The sequence below is a fragment of the Schistocerca piceifrons genome, chromosome 5 (genome assembly GCF_021461385.2).
Source record: "Schistocerca piceifrons isolate TAMUIC-IGC-003096 chromosome 5, iqSchPice1.1, whole genome shotgun sequence".
NCBI lineage: Eukaryota > Metazoa > Arthropoda > Insecta > Orthoptera > Acrididae > Schistocerca > Schistocerca piceifrons.
In genome coordinates, this window is record NC_060142.1 from 642,507,040 (window position 1) to 642,523,239 (window position 16,200).

At 41.9% G+C, this 16,200-nt stretch overlaps 1 pseudogene; it reads left to right on the forward strand.

Moving 5' to 3' along the window:
- Positions 1-3,195: 3,195 nt before the first annotated feature.
- On the forward strand, positions 3,196-3,313 carry LOC124799371 (annotated as a pseudogene).
- Positions 3,314-16,200: the final 12,887 nt, after the last annotated feature.

Consider the following 16,200-nt stretch of genomic DNA (forward strand, 5'->3'; position numbering starts at 1 on the left):
ACATTTTTGTAATTCCTTCTTTCACCTATCAGGTGAAGCAATTCTTTTGTTACCCATGGTTTCTTCGCAGTTATCTTCTTTGTACCTATGTTTTTCTTTCCAACTTCTGTGATTGCCCTTTTTAGAGACATCCATTCCTCTTCAGCTGTACTGCCTACTTAGCTATTCATTGTCACTGTATCTGTAGCCTTAGAGAACTTCAAGCGTGTCTCGTCACTTCTTAGTACTTTCGTATCCCAGTTCTTTGCATACTGACTCTTCCTGACTAATCTCTTAAACTTCAGCCTATTCTTCATCATTACTACATTGTGATCTGAGCCTATATCTGCTCTTGGGTAAGCCTTACAATCCAATATCTGATTTCGGAATCTCTGCCTGACCATGATGCAATCTAACTGAAATCTTCCCGTATTACCGGCCTTTTGCAAGTATACCTCCTCCTCTTACGATTCTTGAACAGGGTATTCGCTATTACCGGCTGACATTTATTACAGAACTCAATTAGCCATTCACCTCTGTTATTCCTTGTCCAAAGCCCATATTCTCCTTTAACTTTTTCTTCTCCTTCTTCCCCTGCAACTGCGTTCCAGTCCCCCATGAGTATTATATTTTCATCTCCATTTACGTACTGTATTACTCTTCCAATATCCTCATACACTTTCTTTATCTCTTCACCTTTAGCTTGTGACGTCGGCATGTATACCTGAAAAATCATTGTCGGTGATGGCTTGTTGTCGATTGTGGTAAGAACAACCCTATCACTGAACTGTTCACTGTAACACACTCGCTTCCCTACCTTCCTATTCATACCGAATTCTACTCCCGTTATACGATATTCTGCTGCTGTTGATATTACCCTATACTTATCTGACCAGAAATCCTTGTCTTATTTCCATCTCACTTCACTGACCTCTACTAAATCTAGATTGAGTCTTTGCGCTTCCCTTTCCAGATTTTCTAGTTTCCCTACCAAGTTCGAGCGTCTGACATTCCACGCTCCGAGCCGTAGAACGTTATCCTTTCGTTAGTTATTCAATGTTTTTTCATAGTATCCTGCTCCTTGGGAGTCCCCTTCCAGAGAACCGAATGGGGAACTATTCCAGAACCTTTTGCCAATGGAGTGGGGGAGTGATCATCATGACACTTTTTAAATTACACGCCACATGTCCTGTGGACACACGTTATGTGTCTGTAATGCAGTGTTTTCCATTGCCTTCTGCATCCTCATGCCGTTGATCACTGATGATTCTTCCTCCTTTAGGGCCAGTTTCCCACCGCAAAGAGAAGGGAGTGCCCTGAACGTTTGTCCGCTCCTCCACCCTCTTGACAAGGCCTTTGGCAAAACGAGGGTGACTTCTTATGCCGGAAGTCTTCGGTTGCCAATGCTGATGTTAATCAAAACTTAAGCAGTGGCGGCATTCGAACCCGGGACTGAGGATGTTTTGATTACTAATCAAAGACTGACGTTTATCGTCTAGTAAAGTCATGAGACGGTCAAAACATAACAAATTGCAAATAATTTAGAAAAGATATATGTATGGCGTGAAAGCATTTTATCTTAAATAATGGAAAGTATGATGTACTCCACATAATTGCGGAAAGGGACCCGTTAAACTTCTGTTACTCGACAAATCAGACTATCATGTCTAGTTTTGATTAATCTAAAGGCCGTAGATTCAACTAAATGCCTAGGGATTACAACTACAAACAACTTAAGCTGGAAAGAACACATAGAATAAGCTGTGGGGAAGGCAAACAGAAGACAGTGTTTCATTGGCAGAACACTTAGAAAATGTAACAGATCTATTAAAGAGACTGCCTCTACTACGTTTGTCCGTCCTCTCTTGGAGTACTGTTCGGGAGTGTGAGATCCTTACCAGACAGCATTAACGGAGTACATTGAAAAGTGGTTCAAATGGATCTGAGCACTATGGGACTTAACATCTGAGGTCATCAGTCCCCTAGACTTAGAACTACTTAAACCTCACTAACCTAAGGAGATCACACACATCCATGCCCGAGGCAGGATTCGAATCTGCGACCGTAGCAGCAGCGCTAGTTCCGGACTGAAGCGCTTAAAACCGCTCGGCCACAACGGGCAGCGAGTACATCGAGAAAGTTCAAAGAAGGCCAAAATGTTATGTATTATCGGGAAATAGGGGAAAGAGTGTCACTGACATGATACGGGATTGCGGTGGACATCATTAAAAGAAACGAGTTTTTCGTTGCGGCGAAATCTTCACACGAAACTTCAATCACCAACTTTCTCCTCCGAATGCGGAAATGTGGAGAAACGATCAATTTAACAAAATAAGGGCAATCAGAACTAGCACGGAAAGATATAGGTGTCCGTTTTTTCTGCACAATGTTCGAGACTGGAATAATAGAGAATTATTGTGAGGTTGAACCCTCTGCAAGCCACTAAGTGTGATTTGCAGAGTATGCATGTAGATGTGGATCCTTTAGTCTTCTACTTTACAAATCACGTGAAATCCTTCAGCTTTGGTCGTGGCACTCTGACGGCGTCTGTCAGCATCGCTCGACTGCCGCGTCGCCTGGTAACCACCTCAGTGATTTGTGATGCAAATTGCCACAAGACGTTTGGAGGTTACCATCCTGCCCCCCACACCCCAAGAGGTTGCCCCAGCGTCTCACTAGATTCTGCTGGAGTCCGTGCATTCAGGGCAAAATTCTGTGCTCGCACAATGAATGAAATGAGGAAAGTTCATGTCACGACAATAGAGCTGCACTACTGATTACTTTGGAAGCAGTATTATTTTATATGCTGTAGTTTCTTATCATCCCGTGAACGGACGGAAGCCTAGAATCATGTACTAAATTATCCCGTAGGTTGTGATTTCTGTATCTAATGACAATATGAGACAAACAGCTAACGCCATCGAATCATCATTGCTTGATGTCCATTTTTTGATTATTGTTTTATTACAATTATCTCAACAGCAGCGAAAAATAAACCACGAAACTGTAAACGGAGTTAGCTGTTACGATACCTTCCAAATTATTATATTCCTGTGATGCTAGTCTGAAACTATAGACTCTTTTATGGTTTGTTTAAAGCATGTTTTATGTAAGTTATTTACATTACATCTATTTTCATACGTTATTTGTGTACTTGCTTCAAACACTGTAACGTAGCAAATTATTACGAGTTGTCACCTTGCATTCAAAGCGTAGGGCAACGGCCTTGCCGCAGTGGATACACCGGTTCCCGTCAGATCACCGAAGTTAAGCGCTGTCGGGCGTGGCCAGCACTTGGATGGGTGACCATCTGGGCTACCATGTCCTGTTGCCATTTTTCGGGGTGCTCTCAGCCTCGTGATGCCAATTGAGGAGCTACTCGACCGAATAGTAGCGGCTCCGGTCAAAGAAAACAATCGTAACGACTGGGAGAGCAGTGTGCTGACCACACGCCCCTCCTATCCGCATCCTCAGCTGAGGATGACACGGCGGTCGGATGGTCCCGATGGTACACTTGTGGCATGGAGACGGAGTGCTTATTCAAAGCGTAGCTGCGGCGCGGAGTGGCCGCGTGGTTAGGGGCGCAATGTCACGGATTGCGCAGTCCCTCCCGTCGGAGGTTCGAGTCCTCCCTCGGGCATGGGTGTGTGTGTTGCAGGCCGCTGTGGCCGGGAGGTTCTAGGCGCTTCAGTCCGGAATCGCGCTGCTGCTACGGTCGCAGGTTCGAATCCTGTCTCGGGCATGGATGTGTGTGATGTCCTTAGGTTAGTTAGGTTTAAGTAGTTCTAGGTCTAGGGGACTGATGATCTCAGATGTTAAGTCCTATAGTGCTTAGAGCCATTTGAACCATTTTGGTGTGTGTGTTGTTAGTTAGTTTAAGCAGTGTGTAAATCTAGCGACCAATGACCTCAGCAGTTTGTACATTTGAGAGCATAGCTTGCCTTGGAGCCCGGAGGAGAGCAGATTTTGGTTCTCACACCGGTACTGCTGAATCTGGCTACAGGGCCGGGTGAGACGTTACACATACTCTCTATGAATCTGAAGAAGTACTATTAAATATTAATCGATCTTATTCATACTTAGTGTATCAAATTCTATGGATAACAGGAGCATACTTCCAAAATTTCAAATCAATAACTTCAATACTTTTGGGGATGAAAATTTTTACCTAAAACACATAATAACCGTGCTGGCATTGTGAAACCCGTTAAGGACTATAATGTATTTATCTGTAGCATCAACTGAAACTACAACGAAGGGGACAGGTTCATATAATCTAATTTTCGGGAATTTTCTTTAGTTTCATTGCCACAGATTTCTGACATAATTAACAGTACATTGAGACACTGTTATTTTATTGGGCTTTGGAGGGACAGAGAGTGAATGGAGGACATACGTAAAGTAAGAATATGGTATTTTACTAAAACTATGTAAATGAATGCGTGAGAAAGTTTTTGTGCAATAGAGGTATTTGTGACTTATGTCCGAGTGAGCTTGATTTTGTAAAGGGATGGCAGAAGGGGAGTTGAAAATTAAATTCATTAGTAATTTATTCTGCGGAAAGGAATCGTACTTTGTTTTCATCAAATTGTATTTAGTTTCGGAATTACGACATTTCTAGTTAAATTACTTTTGGTACATTGATTGGCTGACATAAGAAATACCACGAGTATAGAAGTGCTCGAGGCGATCTGGTTGGCTGTTTAACATACTAGCCAATAGTAATTCAGCATCACCCGCGTATTTGAGTAGGGCTTAGTCCCTCAGATCTATGAGTCGATGTAGTCGCTCGGAAGCCGTCTTCTGGTGAACACCTATGTTAAACTGCGCTGATCAAATTTGTATCAGAATGAAGAAATCCTCACGTTTGATGGTTCTCGTCTCGTCAACGAAAAACGAATGCAGTATTCAGTATCTTCTGAAAGTTTGAGGTTTCTGAGTGGTTTAGTTTATGAGATATTCGCGTGTGAACATTGAAAGTCATACATAAATTTCGCGTGGTGTGTTTCATGCAGATAGCGAGACATTATGGCGAACACTTCTTTGCAAGAAATCTACTGAACTTCTGAATGTGTGAAATCGCAAATATTCATGGGTCAATGACTGCTTAGGACGTTTAAAGTATCGGATCGGACTAAGTACCTTCTTCCTGCTTTCGGGTGTGAATTTGTAACAGGTGCAGTAACATTGTAAAATTGATGTCGGGATATTAAATGCGGACTTGATAGCCATTTCCTGCGTTATAAAGAGGATAATCCAAATTAAAGGAAGTTTTCACTTTTTTCTGATGACTCATGCAAGCATTCCGAACGTTCGATAGTTTAATTTACTATCAGCAACCACTCAATACTGGAATATTGTGGCCTTCGCGTGGTAGGTATTTAGCCGAATTTTCATGAACGCTGCCTTTCGGCTAAGCCAGTATCTACAATCGTACAGTGAAAGGCCAGACAACCTGAAGATTATCTAGTGAGAGCACGACCAGCCCCGCCGCAACATGAGGAAAGAAAACAACTAATATTACCAATAATGGAAATCCAGATAGGAATATCAACAATGTGAAGTAGAAGATAGGTTGTTAATTGCCGTGAAGATGATACGTTAATTTGCAGACAGGCAGAACTGAAAGACACTTTCACATTGGCTTTCGGTCAGTTTTTTTTTTCAGAAAAAGGAACGCACACACATTCATTCACACAAGCAAGTACACATCACGCACACATGTCTGCCGTCTCCGGCGGCTAGGACTAGAATGACAACATTACAAATATTACCAATAGCTATTTGTGCCCTTTTAGAACGTGATGGTTTTTGAGTTTCTGAACTGTATCCACGCTCTGTTAGAGGTTTCATCAAAATTGATCTATTCAGTGGCAGTTAAATTCATTGCAGAACTGCTCTTGGATTTCAGTGGAATTCCATAAAGGGATATCCACAGTACAACAATGCAGGGAACTACATGTAGAACTGCTCTGAGCAGAGGAAGGGACGAGTGCACAATGATATGGATTCACTTGATTTGCACTTCCTAGGTGAACGCTGCTAACGGAACTTCTTTAGTAAATAGACAAAATGGTTCAAATGGCTCTAAGCACTATGGGACTTAACATTGAGCTTATCAGTCCCATAGACTTAGAACTACTTAAACCTAACTAACATAAGGACATCACTCACATCCATGCCCGAGGCAGGATTCGAACCTGTGACCGTAGCAGCAGCGCTGTTCCAGACTGGAGCGCCTAGAACCGCTCGGCCACAACGGCCGGCTACTAAATAGACAGATTTACGCCACCAATATCAGTTTTTTGTGTCAAATCTCTGCCGTCTGGCAGAGCACAAAAATTGGTATCCAGCTCGTCTGCCGCAACCGAAATGATCAATTTTGATGAAGCTTCTCACACACTAAGCAGACACTAGATACCTACCTGTGTTTCTTTGAAATGTCATTGAGCCGTGCGCGGCTCGTGTTCGTGCCGTTTATTACTTGACGTCTTGTCTTTGCGGTACTGCCGTCCCCTTTCTTATTCGATTCACTGTCATCACTAAGTTGCTGGCTTGCTTGCCCGTGAGTGGCAGCAGCAGCGCTTATCCATAAGAACACTGTCGTACTATCTTTGGAGCGACCGCTAGTATTTCTGGGTCTTCGTGTGTCGGGAGCTGAGTCGGGATGGAGCTCCAGTAAGTTCTGCACAGCCAGTACTCGCCGACCGCTGGCGACACACATGTACTGTGCGGCGAAAGGAGACTAGAGCGGGGACGACCGTTGGTTGGTCGTTCGGTCGGCCGCCTCATCGGGCGACGTGTATTTGGCCTTATGACCGCTTCTGGGTTCCTTCCATTTGTAATTTTGCGGGACTTGGGTCGGTTCCTTCCTTGTGCAGAGATGTCGGGCGGCTAATGGGCCGGTGTTCCCTTTGCATGGTTGGGTCCGAGCCAGTGTCTCCGGGTCGTCGTGCGTCCGAGCTTGGAACGGCCATCAAGGGAGCGGGGACGGAGCAGCATTGAGGTCCGGAGAGCCATGACTTCGCCAACTGTTGCCGACACGCGACTTGAGTGGGACGACCTTGGTTGATCGTTCGGTCGGTCGTCTCATCGGATGACGTGTATTTGGTCGCCGACCGTTTCTGGATTCTCAGTGTATGTCGACTTGCGATTCGTCCTTGTTGTTGTTCCACAGTGACCGTTTTAATATTGTTCGAGTTGTTTGTGGAAGAGTTTTGCGGAACCGTGTGTATCTTGTGTGGTTTCACTGAGCAGCTAATTTAATGATGTCTGCGTGCTGCAGCCGGTCAGTCGTTTGGGACGGAGCAGTGAAGAAGAAGTCTCCGTGGCGCGAGCCCAGGCCCGGACCACTGGCGGCGTACACGCACTGTCGGATCGTGAGGCGCTAGCTGCGAGAGCGACAAAGTTCGTTGCCCACCAAACCTGGACGATAAAGTTGAGTGATCAGTTAACCTTTTATGAAACCTCAACTATTGTGACATCTCTTCATTCATTTGCGGGTTGTTGCTCCCTGGGCTGTTCTTAGACGCCAATTTATGAAGACGTAGTGCTGTTCATATGCTCGTCCTCAGCCGATATTTTCCTTCGTTGTGCCGTTGGTCGGACGGAAGGGAAGTGGTTAAATTTTTGGTCGGTCCTTGGGCCGTCCCTAGTTCGGGTTGCCATTCGATTATTTAACTTCAGTTCTTGGCTGACTGTCTCACCTCACCTTACGTTTGAGCTACCTCCCCAGGCCGACCCTTGGAACACTTCTGGGCACCATTGCCTGTTGTTTTTAGATTTTGATATTCCTTTATCCAAATTCTGTGCGAGGCCTTCAGCCGTCTATTAATTTAGTTTGTTTCAATTTTAAAATAAGGCCTTCAGTCGACTTAAATTTAGCTTTCAAGATTCATTTGTTTAAAACTTATTTTAAAAAAGGCAGATTTTGCTCTATTGGAAGTCCTTATTATTCAGGCCTTGTGCCTTGAGTTGTTCTACGTTCAGTATATGGCCTTCAGCCGGACTTTTACATGAAATATTTTAAGTAAAGCCTTCAGGTGCGTGTATTTCTTAAAGAAGTTGTAATAACTTGTGTTCGGGCTTTCAGCCGTATTGTTTTGAATCCTGTTTAGGGCACAATGTTTTGAATCCTGTTAAGGGCACATGTGATTGAGTGTTTTTAGGAAAATAAAGTTTGTGTATTTTGTCCAACTGACAGTAACTCATTTTGGCCCCTTTCCACAACCGTAACCTGATCCGCTCTGTCCTGCGAAACCAGATTTCAGTCATTAATATGAGCCTCCATTAATAATGCAGAATCTCTAGTCCACAACCCCCGTGGATATACTTGCTTTGTGGGCTTTGGATGGGCATGATTGCAGGCCCACATATACATATTTTACAGATCAAACACCTTTCGGCAGTCTAATTTCCAAACTTTCATTTCATTGCGCTACCTGTTTCGGCTATTTATTACGCTATTTTTAGGTTCCCGAGTGCAGGCAAAAATGGTGACACTATAACATCAAATTTACAGATAAATTAAGGAATAATATAAGAGAACAGTTGCACACTGTATTAATATAAACTAGGGAGCAAAGTATATATGTCATATAATCGCAAAAACGAACGCACTGAACTAACGATTTAGATGAAGCTTATCACACACTAAGCAGACAGCACAGAGCTACCTGTGTATCTCTGAAATGTCATTAATATGAGCCCTCACTAATAATTTAGAATCTCTGGCCCACAGTTCTCAGTTAACCATCTAATCGCAAAGGTATCAACTGACATATTACACGCTATTTAGTATAGCCTGACACATGTTTTCTGGTGGTTTTTCCGTCGTAGGTCATACTATCCTTTGTCTTCCCTTGATTAAGGTTGGTTGGTTTTGGGGAAGGAGACCAGACAGCGTGGTCATCGGTCTCATCGGATTAGGGAAGGATGTCGGCCGTGCCCTTTCAGAGGAACCATCCCGGCATTTGCCTGGAGCGATTTAGGGAAATCACGGAAAACCTAAATCAGGATGGCCGGACGCGGGATTGAACCGTCGTCCTCCCGAATGCGAGTCCAGTGTCTAACCACTGCGCCACCCCGCTCGGTCTTGATTAAGGGCTATATGACATTAAAGAGGTTGAAAGTTTACCGTCATATCCTTGCCTAGGGACGCCAGATGAATGTTGATGTCGTCAAGCCCTGAATCAAAATTGCGCAACGGATAACTGGGGAGGGGAGCTTGAGAGCGCTACCTAGAGAGCGTGCCCTTTCTGTACGAAACTAGGCAAGGGGCTGGAAGGCTCACACGCTGATGTGTGGGTCCCTGCATTCTATATCTTTTATTTTAAATGAATTCCTTTAGCTTGACTTTTTTGTGATTTTTAAGGTATGTTAAAGATTGATGACAATTGATTGCGTATTTATTTTAAATATTATCACACGATTTTACAGCGATTGCCACAGTTGTTTCAGTTTACAGATATTACAATTTTACAACTAACACGCACTTTTCTACGGGCAAGACGGAATTGCGTTGGCCAAATGTATACCACCAAAGCCTCCCAATATTCTATATAGGACATCCACTACGTGAGGAGGATAACAGGCAAACTGGGGACCAGAAACATTAACACAAGGGGTCAAATTTCCTCAATTAACGAGATCATTCATTTCCTTACACAATCCGAAGCTGGAAATAAAAGAATTAGTACAAATATTCAAATACCTCTCTTCCATGCTCGAATACTGAGACAGACGCACTGAGGGCACGTCTGCACACTTACCAGTCTTCTGTAACACCCCTAGAATATGGCGAGCACCCGGAGGTCTTCCTGGGCTCCGATGGAGGGGGTGGTCGAACCACTTGGCCGTGACCAACCTCTCCACCCCAAATCTTGTGACACTGGAAAGTCTTTGACTTTTACCTGCCTGTGCTGTCTCTCTGATCCCCTAGCCAGGAGTAAGGTTGGCACTACTATATTACAGGACTACTTCCCAACAAAGATTTGGCCACGCGTTACGGAAAGGTGTGAGGAGGATTAGGAATGTTCATGTGTAGATTCACGTCCACGTACAAGAAATGCATAATACACGACACATATAAATACGTATTGTGAAGCCTGACACATTTCTTTCCACCCGTCCACATGGGTTCTGTTGCACCCGCGGCCGGCCGCGTCGTGTAATAAAATTGGCTGCGGAGCCGCCTCTGTTTCTATTTCTCGGTGCGAGCGAACAGCTAAACCTGCTGCTTATAGAGCGGAAACTACTGTACCGTTTCAAGGTATGTGCCTTTTTTTGTTCTGATCGTAATGAGTGTCTTTCTGTTATACTGCGTATGTACTGCAGCACTTTTCTTTCGACTTACTTCATAGCTCCACGCGCCTGCTTATCGACACGCTTATTGCTTTCATGATAAAGTTGGTTATGCACTTTCCCATATTTTTCAATACTTACTGTTTAGTGGGAATCACTGGGGTATATTACATGAGATTCATAGTCTGGGCCGTTAGAAATGTTTTATTAAATAAGTTATATGTTATGAGTCTGTGACTGATAAGTTTCTTTGATTTATCTTTGTATTCTCGTTTTATTAGTTATTATTAGTATATGGAACATGATGATACAGGTAATTTGAGGTTTACCTCCAATAAGTGGTATATCTATTACTAGTATATGACAACACGTAATCAAAGGTTTTACGTTCAGTCTGTGACTATATTGTTTTACTCCAGTTGTTTCATGGGCATTGCATTAGCATTTCACTGTGATTATCTATGCATAACATGCAATATTGACCTCCGAGTAGTAGTTATTTTTTACGATTATACGACATATATACCTTGCTCCCTAGTTTAAGTTAATACGATGTGCAACTATTCCCTTATTCAATTCCCTAGTTTATCTGTAACTTTGATGTAAACTTATTGTACAATTTGATGTTGTTGTGTTATTACATATTACCACCGTATGTAAGACTTGCACCACCCTACATTTTTGATGTCTATTTCATACTGTTACCATTGTTATCTGTGAACATGTGCTTGAAGATGGAGTAATAAATCGCCGAAACTGGTAGCCCAATAAAGTAACAGTTTGGAAATTACACGGCTGAAAGGTGTTCGATTTGACATTCTGTACTGAACAGCCGAGTCCCTCATCTATATCTGAAAAGATATACACCGAGTATACATATTTTGTTCGGAGTGTTTTTAAAGTAACAAAAATTTTCTGAAATATTCGCTTATTTTCTTTTCAGATCAACATAAAAACAAGTCAGGTACACTGAACAATCTCACTGCATCAGTAATGCGTAATGTATCCCATGAAAATATGAAATAAACTTAAAGAGTGAAGTTTTATGATTCGGGAGATGGGACACATCACATCGATAGGAGTAGGAGTATAACGGTTCCTGTAAAAGTCAGACGCAGGAGTCGTCGTTGGAGGGCGGAAAAGTTTAGTGACGCAGGGCCGTGAAAATACTGAACTGCAACGAAGTAAACGTTTTGCATGACAATGGAATAGATATACGGGCTTTAGAAAAGGAAGACTGGACTGCAGGCCTGACTTGCGAAAATGTAAATGCACATTCGACAGTGTGCTGGTGGCTCGTGACCGTCGCGTCACCATAGCGACCACTTTCTCGCCGGCTTAATTGACTGGAAACATATAAATGGTTCACAGTTAGTGGGACACGATCATAATGATTATGAAACGAATGAAACAAATACATTTGTAACTATTAAGCATATTACAAAAAATGAAGTGCAGGACCTCTTTGCACGCCTATTTGAGAGAGAGAACAAGAAGCAAAAGACAAGTGATGAATTCAGATTAAGTAGTACACCATTTTCTTGAAAACAGGTGGTGCAAGTATCTTACACCAGTTTTATCATATACACTAACGATGTACTCTCTGTAAGTAGGCTGTTTAGGTTTTCTTATTGTATGAAAATCACTGGCTGTGCTGTGTGCAGTCTGTGGCTAGTTTGCATTGTTGTCTGCCATTGTAGTGTTGGGCAGCGGTAGCTGGATGTGAACAGCGCGTAGCGTTGCGCAGTTGGAGGTGAGCCGCCAGCAGTGGTGGATGTGGGGAGAGAAATGGCGGAGTTTTGTAAATTGTCATGAACTGCTATATATATTATGACTATTAAGGTAAATACATTGTTTGTTCTCTACTAATATCTTTCATTTGCTAACTATCCCTATCAATAGTTAGTGCCTTCCATAGTTTGAATCTTTTATTTAGCTGGCAGTAGTGGCGCCTGCTGTATTGCAGTAGTTCGAGTAACCAAGATTTTTGTGAGGTAAGCGAATTGTGAAACGTATAGGTTACTGCTAGTCAGGGCCATTCTTTTGTAGGGATTTTTGAAAGTCAGATTGCGTTGCGCTAAAAAATATTGTGTATCAGTTTAAGCACAGTCTTATGTATAATTTTTCTAAGGGGACGTTTCGTATGCCGACCCTTAGCCGAGGATACCTCACTGGAATCTTCTGATTTTTTCTTGTAGTTTGTGTAATTAGTGTAGCTTTTGTTTATTGCTAGCGCGTAATTGTAGAGAGAATCTCCTTTGTAGTTGCAGTCTTTCATTGCTGTTGTGGCATGCATGTTAATTTGCACCAAGTATTTCGCAGCTGCGCTTGCAATTAACTAGATATTATTTTCAGTGCTATGTTAATGTGTTCTCTTATTTTTGCTCTTCAAATTGTGCTTTCTGTGTTATCGTGTGAAATATTGTGACAATAATGGCGTGTGAAAACCGTAACACTAGGCTCCAAAGTAAACTGAGAAATAATAGTGACGACGAGTGTAGCTTACCAGTACCACTGTGTAATGAATTGACAGACATTCAAAGTAGTAATTTGGTAACTGTGCATAGGGAAACGGAGCGGGCGTCAAATAATGGTGTAGACAGTGAAACAGGTAGTGAACAGGGAAGCATTATCGATCGATCGGTCGGTAACAGCTCGCCTCAGGAATCGGGAATGACAGAACACAATATTGCAAATACTGTAGACTCAGGTTTTGCGTCCTCATCGTTTTCTCAAATAAGTCAAGACACATTTTCTGCCTTTCAAACTGCGAATATTGCCGGTTCAAATGCATTGCCGAATAGCACTGAGGAACATGTTTCAGACATCAGTACATTGTTATTACAATTAATGCAACAAATGGGACAAAAGCTTCAAAAGTTAGACATAATGGAACAAAATCTTCAAAAGTTAGACATAATGGAACAAAATCTTCAAAAGTTAGACATAATGGAACAAAATCTTCAAAAGTTAGACACAATGGAACAACACCAGAGACAAACACAGCAACAGTTAGACGCAATGGAACAAATTCTTCACACCACGCTTGAACAAACACGTGAAGATTTAACTACTGAGTTACATAACATCGAATCGAAATGTTAAAAAGTCTGTAATGACGTAAAAACACAAATTTGTGAGCATTACCAACCTATTTTTTCGCGTCATGAACATGCATTACAGAATCACGAAGCAGCCATAAAAGAACTGCAAACTATTGTTCATGAAAATCACAACACCTTACAAGCTAAAATTGACTCAGTTGCATCTACCGATTCGGTTACGCAACTTGCAAAAACTCAGGAAAATTTAAAGGACACGGTAAATACTCTGAAACTTGGTTCAGAAAAACACACTGAGGAAATAAGTACACTATCGGAGAAAGTAGCCGAACTTTCGGATCAGTTCACTAACTTATCTACAAAGGTAGATGATGATCTGAATGACACAAAACCGGTAGTCTTTAATGACGCAGAAGAGAGCGAACAAATTAGGAAACTGAAACAAAATCTGAATCAAATTAATACGCAACACCAAAGAGAAATCCGGGAAGTACAAGATCAGCTGACACAGGTAATACAAGAATTACGTATTTCAGAGGACACTCGCGCCCCAATACGGGAAGAGGGACATAGAAATACGGAAAGCCGCAAAATAATAACACAGGGCATTTCGGAAGTTATGAAAGAAATTGTCAATGTGCACCGAAATTTGAAATGGAACCGCCGAAACGACGTAACAATGACCGATATGCGACTCGCCGACATGATGACTTTGACTATAAGCTGTTCATTACTACACGTAAACTCAAAACATTTAAGAATTCTGGCAACGACATTCATCCACAAGCGTGGCTCCATCAATTCTCTCATTGTTTTCCTCCCAACTGGTCATTGGAGCACAGATTAGAATTTATGTGTGGCTATTTAGAGAATGAACCAGCTGTAAGAATGCGACCGGTCATTCACGATTGCCACAGCGAAGGAGAATTTTATCATGCCTTCCTCTCAGCATATTGGTCTCAAGCTACACAAGACCGAGTAAAACATAGCATCATAATGATGAAACGTTTCGAACAATCTGTATTTTGAAGACATGTTGCATAAGAATCAATATCTTTCAAACCCATACAGCCCTTCAGAACTCATCCGCATTTGCTTAATGAAATTGCCTGAACATTTAAGAAATACTATTTTAGCAGGACGTTGCAAAGACGACATTGAAGCTTTTCAGGGACTCTTACAAGAATTGGAAATCGACACTAACAATCGCGGGACGCGAAAACAGGAACATAACAATTACAGGTCACATCCGTCACAATTCCGTGACGACAGAAACAATAACTGGACACGACAAGGCTATTCTCACAACACATATCGTGACCAAAACAGACACCACCCGTATGACAACCGTTGGCAGAGTAGTAATAATTATAGGGAAAGATCACCTCTCTGCGGTAATGACTATCACAGAGACAATCAGAGAAACAGACAATTTGGGAAGCAAAATAATTATTATCAAGGGAGACAGAATAACTTTAGACAGAACGGTCCAGCGCGCAGTTACGATTCAGGGAGAAATTCTCCACCACGTGACCGACAAGAAAGAAACTATGGCATCTACCGACATGACGACAGACGATATGATTGTAACGACAGCCCTGAATTGCATCAGAACTGGCGGGATTCAAACAGAGCAGGGCCCTCTCGAGGAGGTGAATTTGTAGAAGTTAGGTCTCCTAATCCCAATAACAATGCAAACCAACAAAGAGACAGACAATGACTCGCGCCGCAGGCACCCACGTGCACCGGCTGGCTCAGAGAAAAATAACATAGAAGCTAACGTTGAGAAAAATTCCAGTATTCTTTACCGACGTATACTGCATGATAATTGCGTTCAAACTGAAACTCTGAGTACTTTGAAGAGTAAAAGATTGTACCACATTTCACATGTAAAACCGTTTATTGAAAGATAATCTGCTTTTTAACTTTGTCTTTGCCATATAACTTTTCACTTTACATTACTAGCATGCTTTGTCAGACTTAGAATCTGTTAATGTGCAACAATGTTTGAAGTTAAATATCCAATCAAGAACCAAGATAACTTATTTAAACAGAAATTACGAATGCATTGTTATTGTGAACAGACAACACAGTGTTATTGTGTGTGTACATTCTTGCTTGTTAGTTGCATGATTACGTAACGACTATAAGGCTCACATACTTAGAACATTTACCAGTACTGCTAATGAGATTTTAATGCAACATTTTGGTTTACTTGAAAATATATTCTGGATTTAAAGTACTTTCTGTGGAATTAATGATGACTTAGCATTTGGTTTCTTTGACAGATACACGATTATATCACGACGCTACTAATGAGTGACAATTTACAATGTTGTTTTTACGGTGTATCTGTTTTATATCCGCACAGTTTTTCTGAATTCTTCTGGAAAGCAAAACATGTTTTATTAGTAAGCTGCAATGTGAGGGCCTTTTTCGTAGCACAGCAATACTTTACAGTATAGTACTTTCTTGATCACTGTAATGTACGTAATAACTACGATATCTATACACAAAGCATTTCACTTTCGTTTATGATGGGGTAAGTACATTGACTTCTGCAGAACTTAGCTTTCGGAGGACGATAATTACGACACTTCCACAGAATTATCTTACAGCAAGACGCACATTTAGCGCTACAGGACACGCATTTGAGTGATTAATTTTGTTCTTAAAACATTTGTTTTTAAAGATTTTTGGATTACAAAGAAAGTTTTCCGTGATACATTTCAGTCCATCGGTGTAATCTGTAACACCTGAGGATATAATTACATTTATCCTCAGGGGGGTACACGCTTACTTTGTGTACCATGTGTTTGGCAAGCAGAAGGAGCCCTAGCTAATATGGTATTTGCTT